At 39.8% G+C, this 15,076-nt stretch overlaps 1 long non-coding RNA gene across 2 annotated transcripts; it reads left to right on the forward strand.

The window, feature by feature from the left end:
- The first annotated feature begins 727 nt into the window (after nt 1-727).
- LOC147378669 (uncharacterized) lies at nt 728-13,211 on the forward strand. 2 transcript variants are annotated; one of them, XR_015153019.1, is made up of 4 exons: nt 728-785; nt 10,451-10,486; nt 10,826-11,079; nt 12,551-13,211. It is a non-coding gene; the product is annotated as an uncharacterized LOC147378669 (long non-coding RNA). The 2 variants fall into 2 exon arrangements; XR_015153016.1 differs by lacking the exon at nt 728-785 and having other exon boundaries at nt 10,191-10,486.
- The last annotated feature ends 1,865 nt before the right edge of the window (nt 13,212-15,076 follow it).

Consider the following 15,076-nt stretch of genomic DNA (forward strand, 5'->3'; position numbering starts at 1 on the left):
ATCTTATAAAATTTTGTTACGCATGTTCTGCTTTCTTTTGCAGGGAACAGGCCACAGTTTCAAGTGGACTGAAAAATAAGTCATCACTTGGATTCCTTAAAATTCTAAATTTGTAAAAATCTTTTCTATTTCTGATCCACTTCCCAGTTACATAGGTGTCCATCCATGTATACTACAAATAGGGGATTTTTTTTTTTCCTCATAAAACTTTGCTCTGGAGGTGAAACTAGGTTTTTTCCCTCATTCATTAAGAGCAAGTTTTACAAGTTCCAGGTTCAAATGTAGTAGTATGCAAGAGCAGCCCTGGCACCATATACCCTGCTGAGCCTGGAGTGTCCTCATCTTCACTCTGTGCCCTCAGGGCCTGCCTGTGCAGCACATGCCGGGCTCCGTTTAGTCACTGAGGTGCCTCATCTCGTTCAGTATCACCCCAAAAAGCTTTCAGAGAGAGGTGCTTTGATGATCCTCAGTTGACAGAATAAAACCAATAGATGAACAGGTTAAATACTTGCTGCAGATTAAACAGCCAGCATGATGTGAATGGAGGTACAATCCCCATTCTTCACCAGTAGGCTTAAGTGTTTTTGTTCATAGTGTTACAGTTAATATTGAATATATATGTTTATATGTAAAAGCAGGTATACATAGATTAATTGAAAACTTCTGAAAGGTAATCTGTGAGTACAGTTTTGCATTTTAGTCAATCCTTATTTTAATCTTCTATTTTAGTCTCAAATGGAACCTTACAAAATAGCGCTTTATTAATTGATTCCAGTGAATATGAGGTACGTTTATTTATCTTCTTAGATATTTGTCATAAGAATACTTTCAATATCACTGGTTTCCGTTTTTTAATTTGGAAAATGAGATAAGTGATGATATTTTAAATTTATTTACCTATGCCATCACATCGCCACATGAAAAAATTTGTATTGATAAATTTTATCATTTAATGATGAGCCTTTTCAAAATAATAAGATGTATTAGTTGTCTAGACATTGTCTCTTTTTTTTTAATTTAATCAGGTATCATGGGGATAAAATTTAGAGGTTTGACTTGGCCTTGTGTGTACATTACTCTTTCTAACAAGAACCATGAGGTGTTGTGTACTTGGACTCAGTCCACTACTTGCCCAAGTATATTCTTGTAACAATACAAAAATGATTATATAGTAAAGTTCGAGCCAGTTTCAGTCCTGCGTGTGGCTTCACCTGTTAACCAAGATTGTAGTCAAGTTAATCCCGTACACATTTTCATTGACTTTTATGTTATGGTCTTTGATAGAATTATGGCATGATTTGAAGCATTATTTTCATAAAACTATTGCAAGTTATTTGAAGAGGCTGAGATAATGATTCTACAATAATTATCCTCTTGTGTTTCAGTATTTCTTTAGATAAATAGAATATATGAATAAACCCATTGCTTCCTATCTAAATTACCAAGTTTTTCAAGTAATGCCCAAATAATAGAAAATAATTCATAATTTTAATAGGCAGGTGTTTTTTGAGACATCAGTTTTTGGTAACTAGTTTGTTAACTTCTGGGGGGTCAAGTTATTCTCTGATTTAAAGGTACTGCTCCAGTGTGTAATGGGGTGTTTCTACACAGTGGAATGATAGTCCTTTCAAAGTGGTTATGAAATGAATTTGGGGGACTGGTTTATAAACTGTGTTGCCAACAGTGATTAAGTGGCGTTAAAACCTTGTCAGACAGAATGAACCTAGATTCTACTGATGAGTACATTTAGAGAAATATAAATTCAGTTTACATCTATAGGTTATCTTGCTGAAGTCCAATGAGGCTAAAGCCAGTTAATTATTCAGGTCTTTTTAACACAGAACATAAAAAACAAGTTTTCCCCCAAATCCAGTTCCCTGAAGTTTTTCTCAAGTTCAGCTCTTCTGATGAAACCTTTGCAGAAGTTTTTCTGAAGTTCAGCTCTTCTGATGAAACCTTTCCATTTTACTGTTGTGTAACTTTAGTCCGTCAGTCTGTTTCTCATTTTCTTTCTTTTCCTTTGGATGGGGTGGGTGGGCGGGGGGTGGTTATGCTATATACCAACTGGCCTCCATTGCGAGTTTATTCTACAAATTAAGTTTGCTTATTGAAGGTCCTTTCAGGCACTGTAATACATGCAGAGATGAATACATCCTTAAATAGTTTATCCTTTTTCTGTCCAAATAGATTTTCCCTCTTAGCAGAGGAGAACATATCTTTGTTAACGTGTATTCATTTTCTACTGAACAAGAAATTAAAACAAATGTCTCAGCTGATTTAGCTATGAACATATTAGTGTAATAATTTGGTAAGTTTTATCTAATCTATATGATGTTAAACGTTCTTAATACTATTTGATGCTTTGAAAATAATTACTCTTTTTCAAACTACTCTGAATACCCAATATCTCTAGTATGCGTTTTGTTGTTAATATTCAGTTTAACACCTTGTATATTTCTCGATAGTGAGCTTTTGGAGGATAATATCTGTAGTCCTTGTCTCTGTGTCTCAGCCCAGTATCTCTTGTACCATGATAGATGTTTACTGAATGAATGCATATGATATCATGGGTGTAATCTCTGTAAGGTTGTTCAGGGACCATCCATGTGAAGCATGTCAGTCCTGTTGCCTTTAATTCCCTGTCATGCTGATTCAGTGCTTTATACTTGGTAGATACTGGATATTCCTGTTAACTTGAAGTGTGAGAAGTAGCAATGGGTTATTTTCGTAACTTACTTAGTATCTACTTGTTTAAAGTGGAGAATGAATTAATCTTGTAATTTTAAAAGGCCTTAATTATACCAAAATGCTCTCTGCCCTACAAAGTGTTCATCGTTTCCCATTATCATTACTATCTTATTTGGTATATTTCTCCCGCTCCTTTTTACTGGTAAGAAGGCAAAGGACACAGTGGAATATATGTATCTGCTTACAGTAATTCTGTTACGGAAATCTAGTAAGAAAAATGAAAATGGTAACTTTCGAAAAAATTTCTCTTAAGAGAAATAATTTAGGGAAAAGGAACAAGTGTACCCTTATAGTAGTATGGAGAGGGGCAGTCTTAGAGTGTTGAAAGTCAGTCATTGAAATATTATCCAAATCTTTTCATTTTGTTTTTCTTTCCCATTTCTATCTTTGTGAGAAAAGAGGAATAGAATAGGATAAAGAATCAAATGAGTCGCTTTTTTTCTTTATTGCCCTACGTTTATTGCCCTGTGTGTGGACTGGGTAAAAGATCCCTTGATTCCAGAAGTTAATTCCAGTTTCTTACAACGTGAGTATTTCGTAAGTCGGCTGAGCAAATTCAGGTATGTTGTCTGCTTACCACTCCAGGCCCATCTCACACCCAGAGTGGAGAATGAACCCAGGGAGAAACAGGTTACTGAGCACTGTTGATCACCGAGGGAAGTCCTGATACTCAAGGGGCAAGTGTGTGAGGAATGTTAGAGATTCTCTAAGACTGAGACAGGCATGCTTATAGCAAGTCAGTGTACGAGCATTTCACGCTATGTAGTGATGAAGAAGAGTAATTATGAGGGATACGGGGAGTTGCAGGGGTATTAGTGGCACCCCTTGCTTGATTCTTACATTATTTTTTAGGAGCGTGTTAGCCCACTGCTAAACTCTTTCCCTGGCTACACAACCCCCAAATGGTAAAGGTCATTTTGAGTCATGTGGGACAGCTTTTTTTCTTCTGTAATTTTTTTTAATGACACACATTTTATTTGTTTGTTAGTTACCTTTTACTTGATCATGAGCCCCTACAAATCAGGGATCAGGTTCATTTCACTCAGTAAGTTAGTGGTCGTGTATTCAGGCCAACATTGGTTTCAGTGCTTAGGATTAGCATTGAACAAAGCACATGAAAATCCCTATCGTAGGTTGTTTACTTTCCAGTTCAAGGTGACAAACAGGTTTTTTTGCGGGGGAGTGTTGTATGTATATAATATGTGCTAAGTCACTTAAGTCGTGTTCAACTCTTAGGGACCCTGTGGGCTGACAGGCTCCTCTGTCCATGGGATTCTCTAAGCAAGAATACTGTAGTGAGTTGCTATTTCCTTCTTCAGGGGATCTTCCCAACCCAGGGATTGAATCCACATCTCATGTCTCCTGCATTAACAAGCAGGTTCTTTACCACTAGTGCCACCTGCGAAGCCCTTGTATTACATAATATATATATGATGGTAAGTGCTATGTCAAAAAGTAAAGCAGGCAATGTGTGCCATGAGGGAGAAAGGGGAGGGTGTAGGCCAGTTGTAAAAGGGTTATCAGAGAAGGCTTAGCCAAAAATGTCAGCCAAGAGCTGAAGATGGTAAAGGATAAGGGGGAGGAGGAGTGTGGAAATTCCAGGCAAAGGAAATAGCAGATGAAAAGACCCAGGAGCCAGGAGCATGCTCAATGCTTGCAGAAAACGGCAAGACCCCGGAGAAGCTGGGGTAGAGTGAGCAACTAGAAGAGTAAGAGGCAAAGTCAAGACTGACTGCTGACAAGTCACATAGGGCCATTTAGTGTGTTAATAGTGCCTTGGAAGGAGTCTGGGTATTCCAGATGAGATGAAAGCCACTGGAGTGTTGTAGTCAAACAGTGATGAAATTACGACATGTTTTAGAATTTCTGATTACTGTTAGGGAAAAGACTTGGTGGGTTAGAGCTGGCTTAGAGATTGACATCTACCTGGGTAGCATTAGTGTAGGTAGTAGGAAATCATCAGATTCTGGTTGAAGGTAGCTAATAAGTTTTGCTGATAGACTTAACTGTGGTGTGAAAAGTCAAAGTTTAGCACCTGAGAAAACCAGAAGGCTGGAATTGTAGTTAATTAAGATGAGTCTGGAGGTGGAGCAGGAGTGTAGAAAGATGAAGAGCTTCATGTTAACAGGTTAAATTCAAAGTGCCTATGAAATGTCCATAGAGAGACGTCAGAGTAGCGGATATCCAGATCTGAGATTTGGGAGTTAGTTCTGGGTCATTCACATACATTTGGGATTCATGAGTGGATAGTTGATGTTTACAGTTATGGGATTGGATGAGATCATCAAGGAAATGAGTGCTGCTAGAGAAGAAAGAAGTCTGGGCACTCCAGTTTCAGAAGCCAAGGACACACGGAATCAGCAGAAGAACCCAGGAAGTAGAAGGACATCCCCAGGAGAGCATGGGGACCCAAAAAGAAAGTGAAGAGTTTCCTGGAGATGGGAATGATCTGTAGCTTCAGATGTGACTGAGGATCCACCTAAGATGCTGCTGCTGCTGCTAAGTCACTTCAGCCGTGTCCAACTCTGTGTGACCCCATAGACGGCAGCCCACCAGGCTCCCCTGTCCCTGGGATTCTCCAGGCAAGAACACTGGAGTAGGTTGCCATTTCTTTCTCCAGTGCATGAAAGAGAAAAGTGAAAGTGAAGTTGCCCAGTCCTGTCCGACTCTTAGCGACCCCATGGACTGCAGCCCACCAGGCTCCTCCGTCCATGGGATTTTCCAGGCAAGAGTACTGGAGTGGGGTGCCATTGCCTTCTCCGAACTAAGATGCAGAATGTGGCTATTTTAATTCCCACCTGATGAGCAGTGGTCATCAGTGACTAATAAAAGTGGCAAGATCAAAAGCTCTGTTGGAGTAGGTGCCGAAGGTAACAAACTGTAGACTTCTGACAGTTTTGCAATAGAGAAATGGAGGGTAGTTTCCTTTATTTAAGATGGGGGGAATTATACTGTATGTTGATGAGGAAGATGAACAGGGAGAAATGGGTGAGCAGGGCAGAGAAGCAGTGTCCTAGAGAAGATTGTCTGCACTGTTTTCGGGGTGTTTCCAAAGCTCTCTGCACTCCCCTTGGATCTCTCTCTCTTCCTGACAACACTAGGAGCTCTTGAGGGGCGTATCCCCACTTAAAGCAGTATTGGCCTTCACTGAACTCGAGCTGTCCTACTTAGGCAGAAGGAGATGGGATCTAGCATAGACGTGAAGTGGCTGTTCTTTGCTGGGAACGTGACATCTCATACCACCCATAGTAGTAGAACAAGCAGAAGGCAAGGGGATAGGTCCAGGCTGGAGGTAGATGTGATAGTGGGAAGTTCCCTGTGACTTCCACACCTCTATTAATTAGGAAGTGGCTGTTGGCCGAAAGGGAGGATGGGGTGACCAAAGCGCATGTGTCTGTGTGAGTCCTCCATGCCCAGGAGAGGGGTTGTTTATTTTTGAGAGAATAAACGAATGGTTAACTGAGTTGTCTGTCTAGATGAGCCTGTGATTTTATAGTTACATGTTAATCGTGAATAAGCAATATAGTGAACAAGTAATCAAAATTTCCTTAGTGTCTGGAATGACTCTTCTTTTTCCTCAAGTATGGCTAGCAACTGTTAGCTGAGTTGAATCTTAAGCACCTTAATATTTTCTTCCCTTCAGGTGATTTTCCTTGTCATTGAAGAATCTTACCTTGACACCAAATTTAACTACATTTAAAAATTCAGATCAACAGATTTAAGTATTTATAACTGCTGCTGCTGCTGCTAAGTTGCTTCAGTCGTGTCCGACTCTGTGCGACCCCATAGATGGCAGCCCACCAGGCTCTGCTGTCCCTGGGATTCTCCAGGCAAGAATACTGGAGTGGGTTACCATTTCCTTCTCCAATTCATGAAAGAGAAAAGTGAAAGTGAAGTCGCTCAGTTGTGTCTGACTCTTAGCGACCCCATGGACTGCAGCCCACCAGGCTCCTCCATCCATGGGATTTTCCAGGCAAGAGTACTGGAGTGGGGTGCCATTGCCTTCTCCGAAGTATTTATAACTAGTGCTGCTTAAATGCTGGAAGTAGAGGAAAATAAATTTCCTAAAGAGCTCATCAAAGCCTAGTCAGGAAAAGAGATGTCCTAGGTAAGCACAGAGAGCTTTCAGGAAGATGGCTTGTCAAAAATCCTTTCTTGCCCATTCAGGTGATTCTAGGAAATAGAGCAAGTCTACTTTGTAGACATAGTGGTGAGAGAAGGACATAGAGATGCCAACTCCTGTTACTCACTTCTCGCCCTGGTTCCATGGAAGGACACTCCCGGTTCCAGGCCTTCTGTTTTTACCTTACTCTTGGTAGTAGGGAATTTGAAAGGCAAATTTCATTTCCAGAGAACCCATGGGGCAATGAGCTACGGACCGGGTCTCATGCCCTGTTTGCCTTTCGCTGCTCCTGTCCTGACTTCCTGCTTCCCAAGATTCATACAGAAGAAATGGAGCATATTTAGCTTATTTTTTCTGAAAACCTGGTCAGTGACAGACCCAATTGGCTCACCACTCAATTTTGCCTAGAGAGTCAGGAAGTAAGAGATACTTTGTCAACTTTTCTCTTTATTGAGTCTTGCTGAACAGTGCTTTTGCTGTGTGATTATTGCACATTTAAATCCAACTCTACTAATTACCTGAACCTAACCTCATGCAAAGAGTTGACTCATTGGAAAAGACTGATGCTGGGAAGGATTGGGGGCAGGAGGAGAAGGGGATGACAGAAGATGAGATGGCTGGATGGCATCACTGACTCAATGGACGTGAGTCTGAGTGAACTCTGGGAGTTGGTGATGGACAGGGAGGCCTGGCGTGCTGCGATTCATGGGATCGCAAAGAGTCGGACACGACTGAGCGACTGAACTGAACTGAAGTAGGGTGTGACTTTTTAACCTAAATTAATCATATAATATTCTTTAGACTATCTTACACTTTTACAAGCTGATCTTTGCTGTCTTTTTTCCTTGTGTCTGACAGATGTCATGTTTGGGTTCTATTTTCTCCTTTCCAGTCCTAGGTCTAATTCGGGCCCATTATCTTCAGGAGCCTTTTAAGTTATCCTCTCATCCATCCAAAGGACTCCTACTCATTCTTCATGCTGCTGTTGGCATTAATCTTCTTAAGAGTAAGCACATCCCTTGCTCTTAGACTTGAGTGGTTGCCCACTGTTTTCAGAATCAAGTCCAGACTCCTTTGAAGCCCAGCTTTCTGTCATGACATCAGTATGCTCCCATGATGAAGCAGTATTTATTTCAGTAGTAGGTTCAGATACACTTGTTTTTAGTGAAATACCAGAATCATTCTTGCCAATGGCAGCCGTTCTATAACTTAAAAATATTTTGTCAGAGAAATAGCAATAGTGACTCATTGAGAAAACTTCCTTAATCTTCTGACTCTTCTTCAAGACTTTCTGCTTATGGGGCTATAACTCTCTGATGGTCTGACATTTTTATAATTTCTTTTACTACAAGCAGTTCAAAGTATTGATGCATATAACCTTGTTGCTGGCTGTGTGGTAAGTCTTAAGCATCAGAAAATGGATGGATAGCTTAAGATACTTTGCTAGGCACACCAGTATTTTAAATCCGAATTGATATACTTGGTGCTTCAAGACAGATGGTTCATTGCTTGTGAGGCTAAGAGCATTTGGCAGTACTGAAATTGAGCCTTCTGTTCAATCCAGAATAATTCAGTGATGAGTGGGCAACTTTGTACTTTTTTTTTTTTTTGCTGGATTTGAATATTTGCAAGTGTTTTAGCTTACATATTAACTATATGTGAGCGCCTTCATAAAGTGACATTCTAAGCATAGGCAAGTACATTATCAGTGGATAAGTACTATATCAGTTTGGCATATGGCAACACTTGTTTTTATTTTCATTATAGGGATGTTCCTAGGAAGATTAACAAGTATTCGGCCACGTTTAAACATGGGCACAAAACTTTCCAGGTTTAAAGTTAACTGTTAGTTAGGCTCATGTTAGTTAACATCCAAGGGGAGGATTTTTGAATGTGACTGAAGTGAGTCTGAAGAAAGAGGCTTTTAGGTCTTTTGTGGGTCATCTCTCCCCAGTTTCACGTGATTGCCCCAGGTAACACCTCTCCTCGGGTACCTTGCTAAGACAGCAGTTTCCTTATTTAAGGCCTGGCTAGAGGATTGCAAAGAATAGCATCTTTAGAGCCCTGTGTTTTGTTACTTAAATTAGAAATCATTTTGTATTCTTTTTGATTTGCAGCTTGTTAGAGCTTTCTCAGTAATTAGCTGGAAATGTCTTTTCTCCATGTATTTTCAAAGGAGGACTTAACATAATTCTGTGGTCATTAGGGGACGACTGGGTGTTGGGGAGCCAGCAGCCCCAGTCGCCCGCAACACGGGAACGCCCCACGGGGCCGTCTACAGGCCGACAGCAGTGGCACCGTCGTTCTGCAGTCAGCCTTGGGTTTGGGGTTTTGATGGATGGAGGATGTTGATGGTTAATTTAGCAGAGGGTGCTATGATGTGGAGAAAATACCCACCTCATTTAAGCTTTGGGAAAAGGTTTACCCGTTTGAGCCGGAGTTAAAAGTAGTGTTTTGCCTGCTCTCTCAATGCTGAAAGGATAAAGAGATCAATAAAAAGTTTCCTCAGATTCTGTAAGTCAAACTTGTCTCTCTTTTTTCTACATATCCAGGGAAACCAAGATCACAAATAAAGGGGCATTCTGTATTTTTATTGATTCTCTAATGTAAATTCTTTTCTGACAATAAATGTATCGTGAAGGGTACTCTGACCACTTTTCTAGATTGATTTCATATAACACATCCATGGACTGATCTCTTTAGGAGTCACTTCTTCACCGTCTGAACTTTGAACACACCTGGGAGCTTAGTTCCTGTCTATTGCGTAGTGGCGTACATGGGACAGTGGAACTAGAAGAGTGCCTTAGGAGGACATGTACACACCCAAGTGACTCGTTGCATGCCTAAAAATCACTGCCATCTGCTTATTTAACACAGGGACAGTAACCTTAGCTCTGAGGTCAGGTCCCCTCTAGACTAGGAATCTTTAAAATCATCATTTCTAATAAAATGTTGTCATCAAATAACATTTTATCATTGAATAAAATATAAACTAATTACCAAGAGTTGCCACCTTGACACATTTCGACACTTTTGAAAGAATAGAAAGATCACAACTTCTAAATTTTCAGTGTATTATCATTTAGAGTAATTAAAGGTCATTGATATATTACGATAGTTTCTTTGTGAGTAAAACATTCCAATAGTAAATTACTTCAGTTCTCCTGGATCTTCAGTTTCTGAACTCGAGCCAAAATAACTACCAGCCTATCAGCCTGTGATGGAGTAACTAAACTCACATTTTCTGTGTACTGTTTTATTCTATAAGTAGAACTTTTTTTTTTTTTACTTCGCTGGGCCTGAATTTTCTCAATTATCTAAAAGAACAAAAAACAGTGAACAACACTGCAGAAATGTAGTGATGAGGAAAATGTGTTTAGTAGCAAAACACTGGGCAGTGTAAAGTATCTGGAAAGACTTTAAGCAGTAAAACAATACAGTTGCAAATTGTATGGATAATTACATGTTTGAATACAGCATGAAGCTTCACTATTAGAACATTGTTTTTGCTTGTGCTAATAGGTTGTGTCGCATCTTTTTTTGTTGTTTTTTGTTTGTTTTTGTCTCTGGGCTCTGAAGATTGAAGTTTACTATTAATTGCCAAGAAGGACATAAGTGAGTATATTTCTTTTTTTATTAATTTAACAGACTGATGATACATATTTATATGAGTGTTCAATTATAATTTAAGTAATGTAGCTGCCATAATATTCTTCTAGATTTTACACTTGAGAGGTGGTCTGGTCTAATCATTTCTAGATGACTCTTCTGATTCTCAGACACAAAGAGAGGAGTTAAAAGAATTTAGAATCATTCTGGGTGTGGTGGGAACAAACTCATGCACATTCTTCTCTAGAGAAAAATCACACATGTCCTAATCCTTGAGGTTTCTTTTAATTCCATTTTTCCTCCAGGCCAACAGTAAGATGTTTTTACTTTTTTTTTTTTTTCCAGAAGAGGTGTGGTGGAAGGGTCTGCCAGAACCAGAGGCTAAGCACACAGCAGTGTAAAACAAATTCTTTATTCCAGCTTCCAGAATGCATCCTCTTCAGCCTTTCCTGTTCATTGGACTAAAGCTGTTAAGCAATGGTGTCAAGAACCGTCATCCACTGGTTGAAGCTCAGTAGAAAACCAGGAAGCAGGCGGGTTTAGATCCAGTAGGAACAACTTGACTCAGATCTTCGCACTTTCACTAAGGAGGGTCGGGGGTGAGGAGACAACATTTACATTTGTACTGAAGCTGATCTGATGTGATTGTGACAGTTTTCCAGTCAGTATTTGTTTATCTTAATTTAGTCGCGTGTTAAAAATGTGAGGGTCAAATTTACTTCCTTTCAAGGCCACTTGGCGTACACGTCTTGTAGTCTTTGGAAGGGATGGCAAGGAAACAGCCATGCTTTAATGATGGGATTAGATGTTGATGAAAGCTAGGTGTAATAGTAGAAACATTTTATTGTATATTTTTATTCCAAAGTAAGTGCAGTGTTATTATATTTAGATAAATGTTCAGTGATAAGCCAGAAATCTTACACATACATTGCTGAAGACATTTTCCCTCTGGATTTAATAAAATTCTGGTACACAGAGGTACAAAATGTAATTCATAAATGTAATGAAAACCCTAGAAAACGCTTCCCGCATGCTTTCCTTCCCTCCCCTCCCCTCCTGTCCCTTTCCTCCTCTTCTCCAGCCCACTCTCCAGTCTTGCTTGCCTTCATTGCTGGGGGAAAAAAAAAAAAGAGCAGGTGAGCACATAATTAGGTTGTCACTTTTAAACTCTGGATTAGTGGGACATCCTGGAAGACCTCCCTCAACTGCAGTGCTGAACAAACGACTTTTTCCACCCCCATCTGCATGCTCCTACTACTTTTGACTAGATGTCTTGAGAATCTGCCAATATTTTTAATTGATCAAGTGAAAAATACACAGGAAGTATGCCTGTTTTTTAATTTGTTTGTATATTTTCTTGATGCGTTGCATAAAGACCCAAAGGTGCTTTGGCTTCTGTCTGTCCTCACTGGAACTGTGGTTACTGTGGGGTGTGTGGTACTCCGTAGCACACCATAAATCTCCACTAGATGTCAGCGTGTCACCAAATGAAACCAGCACACTCTCCTGACCTGTTACTGAAACAGCTTTTTAATCAGAATGCTACAGACAAGTTTTAGTATACAGGTTAATAAATTATATTTGTCAATGAATAGTAATAAAAATAAACTCTTTAAAAAATTTAGTACCTTTCATCTGAGGATTTCAAAATGTTTTACTTATATTTTGGTTTTTGCCGTAAGAGCCCCAAAGAGATAGAGTGCAAATATTCATTTTTCATTTTACAGTAAAGTAAAGCAAGGGGACAAAATGATTGGCTCAAGATCACATAGACGATGTCTGAATAAATCCAGGCTGGTATTTCTGCCATCACAGAATCTACTCTACCTGTGTACTTAGATACAGATGCCCTTTATTTATCATGTATATTAACTGCTTTGCCTTAAAAACAAGCTCAAGAAAAATGGAATAATAGTTAACAATTATCGAAGATTATTGATACGATTAGTATGGGGGTGTTTCAGATGTAATTTTAAGTTTTTATAAAGACTGCACAAAGAAAATATGCTGAACAACCTAGATGAAAACTTTAGAAAATCCTAGCAATATTTTACCTGTGCTGTTTTACAGATGGTGAACTCAGACCAGTGTGAGCCTTGTCTTAGCTCATGTGCTCAAGTGCAGGAGGAAAAGCAATTATAATTGGGTCTGGAAGGTTGAAGCTCTTGGGTATGATGGGATTAATGGACATAACTGCATATTGTAGGTTTTTCACTGTATAATTTTCTTTAAGAGGAATATACATAAAATCCTGTATATTAAGACTTAAGTGATTTTCTCAAAATTGTATAAATACATAAGTTACAACTGTAAAAGTTATGTTTGTGGATAAAGATTAAAAATACATAAATGGCAAGTTAGGGTGATGTGACTATGGGTAAATTCAATTTTCTCTTTATGTGGTAATATTGTTTCTACAATAAATAAAAAGAGAAAACGGTTTTTATTGTAAAAATTCACCACAGTCGCCACTTTAGATAGGCTTATTTCCTATCAGTAGAGGTGCGTTGTATACAGCTGAAATTCAAAAGGTATAGTTGAGTTTATTTCCTTCAAATGTTTTAATCATAGAAACCAGGGTTAAACCGGCAGAAGTACATATTTTCGAACTTTACTGTGTATAGGTGAAATAAATGATTGCCCATCCCAGCGGGCTGTTTGCTGCAGTGTTCAGTGCATTGCCAGTATTCATACTGATGAAAAAATGTTTAATAAATGTAGCTGTTTTCAATTTGTGTTTTCATTTTAATGGTGCAAGGTTAAAAGAGTTACCAGTAAAGTTTGAGATTTTCAAAATTAAAAATTACAGTAGCTATTGATTTTGCATGCTTAGACCTATGTTTTGGTTGAGAACCTGTATCAAACCATGCATAGATCAAACTGAGGCATTAAATAACATTTCACATATGTGAAAGAAAACATGTGATTTTATCACATGTTTATCACATGTCTCAGTAATCACAGCATAGCCACCATTGAATTATGTATAAAAACTTAATGTGCAATAGTAAAACTTAGACAACTCATCTCTGATTATCCATTGGCAAAGTCAGGCATGTGTATCAGAATTGCCTAGAAAACTTTGTAAAAACTTCATTTCCCAGCTACCACCCCCATCCTGTAGTCACAGATTTCCAGATTTGGTGGTGGAATGGGTAGGTGGAGGCAAGCGTGTACAATACCAGGACTTTTCAGGGTGTTGCAAAGTACTAGTGCCTGCAGGGCCTTCAAAGTCACTCCCAACCCAGGAATGCCCTCTGAGTTCATTGTTTGGGTTCCTGGAGCCACCAAAATGTAGCCTAAAACACCTTGAGTACTTGACTCATGGTTGGCCAGAGTTATTAAATGGTTGTAACAAACCTAGGTGAACGGAGATGATTAGATTGCCATTTGGAGGTGAACTCTTTGTTCAATCAGTTCTTGTTAAATAGAAAGGTAAGGAATCCAGGAGGGAGACCTGACCAGCTCAGCCTCCCTCATACCTGATCTGTTCAGTTCAGTTCAGTTGCTCAGTCGTGTCCACTTCTTTGTGACCCCATGGACTGTAGCACGCCAGGCTTCCCTGTCCAACACCAACTCCCAAAGCTTGCTCAAACTCATGTGCATCAAGTCGGTGAGGCCATCCAACCATCTCATCCTCTGTCGTCCCCTTCTCTCACCTTCAATCTTTCCCAGCATCGGTGTCTTTTCAAATGAGTCAGTTCTTCTAATCAGGTGGCCAGAGTATTGGAGTTTCAGCTTCAGCATCAGTCCTTCCAGTGAATATTTAGGACTGATTTCCTTTAGGATGGACTGGTTGGATCTCCTTGCAGTCCAAGGGACTCTCAAGAGTTCTCCAACACCACAGTTCAAAAGCATCAATTCTTCGGTGCTCAGCTTTCTTTATGGTCCAACTCTCACATCCATACATAACTACTGGAAAAACCATAGCCTTGACTAGATGGACCTTTGTTGGCAAAGTAATGTCTCTGCTTTTTAATATGCTGTCTGCTGCTAAGTCGCTGCAGTCGTGTCCGACTGTGTACGACCCCATGGATGGCAGCCCATGAGGCTCCCCGGTCCCTGGGATTCTCCAGGCAAGAACACTGGAGTGGGTTGCCATTTCCTTCTCCAATGCATGAAAGTGAAAAGTGAAAGTGAAGTTGGTGAGTCTTGTCTGACTCTTCGCGACCCCATGGACTGCGGCCCACGAGGCTCCTCCATCCTTGGGATTTTCCAGGCAAGAGTGCTGGAGTGGGGTGCCATTGCCTTCTCTGAATATGCTGTCTAGGCTGATCATAACTTTCCTGCCAAGGAGTAAGCATCTCTTAACTTCATGGCTGCAGTCACCATCTGCAGTGATTTTGTAGCCCCCCAAAATAAAGTCTGCCACTGTTTCCATTGTTTCCCCATCTATTTGCCATGAAGTGATGGGACTGGATGCCATGATCTTCATTTTCTAAATGTTGAGTTTTAAGCCAGCTTTTTAACTATCTTTCACTTTCATCAAGAGGCTCTTTAGTTCTTCGCTTTCTACCATAAGAGTGGTGTCATCTCCGTACCTGAGATTATTGATATTTCTCCCAGCAATCTTGATTCCAGCTTGTGCTTCATCCA

This window comes from Bos grunniens, chromosome 2 (genome assembly GCF_055505025.1).
Source record: "Bos grunniens cultivar Pamir isolate PY7600 chromosome 2, Bosgru_T2T1.0, whole genome shotgun sequence".
NCBI lineage: Eukaryota > Metazoa > Chordata > Mammalia > Artiodactyla > Bovidae > Bos > Bos grunniens.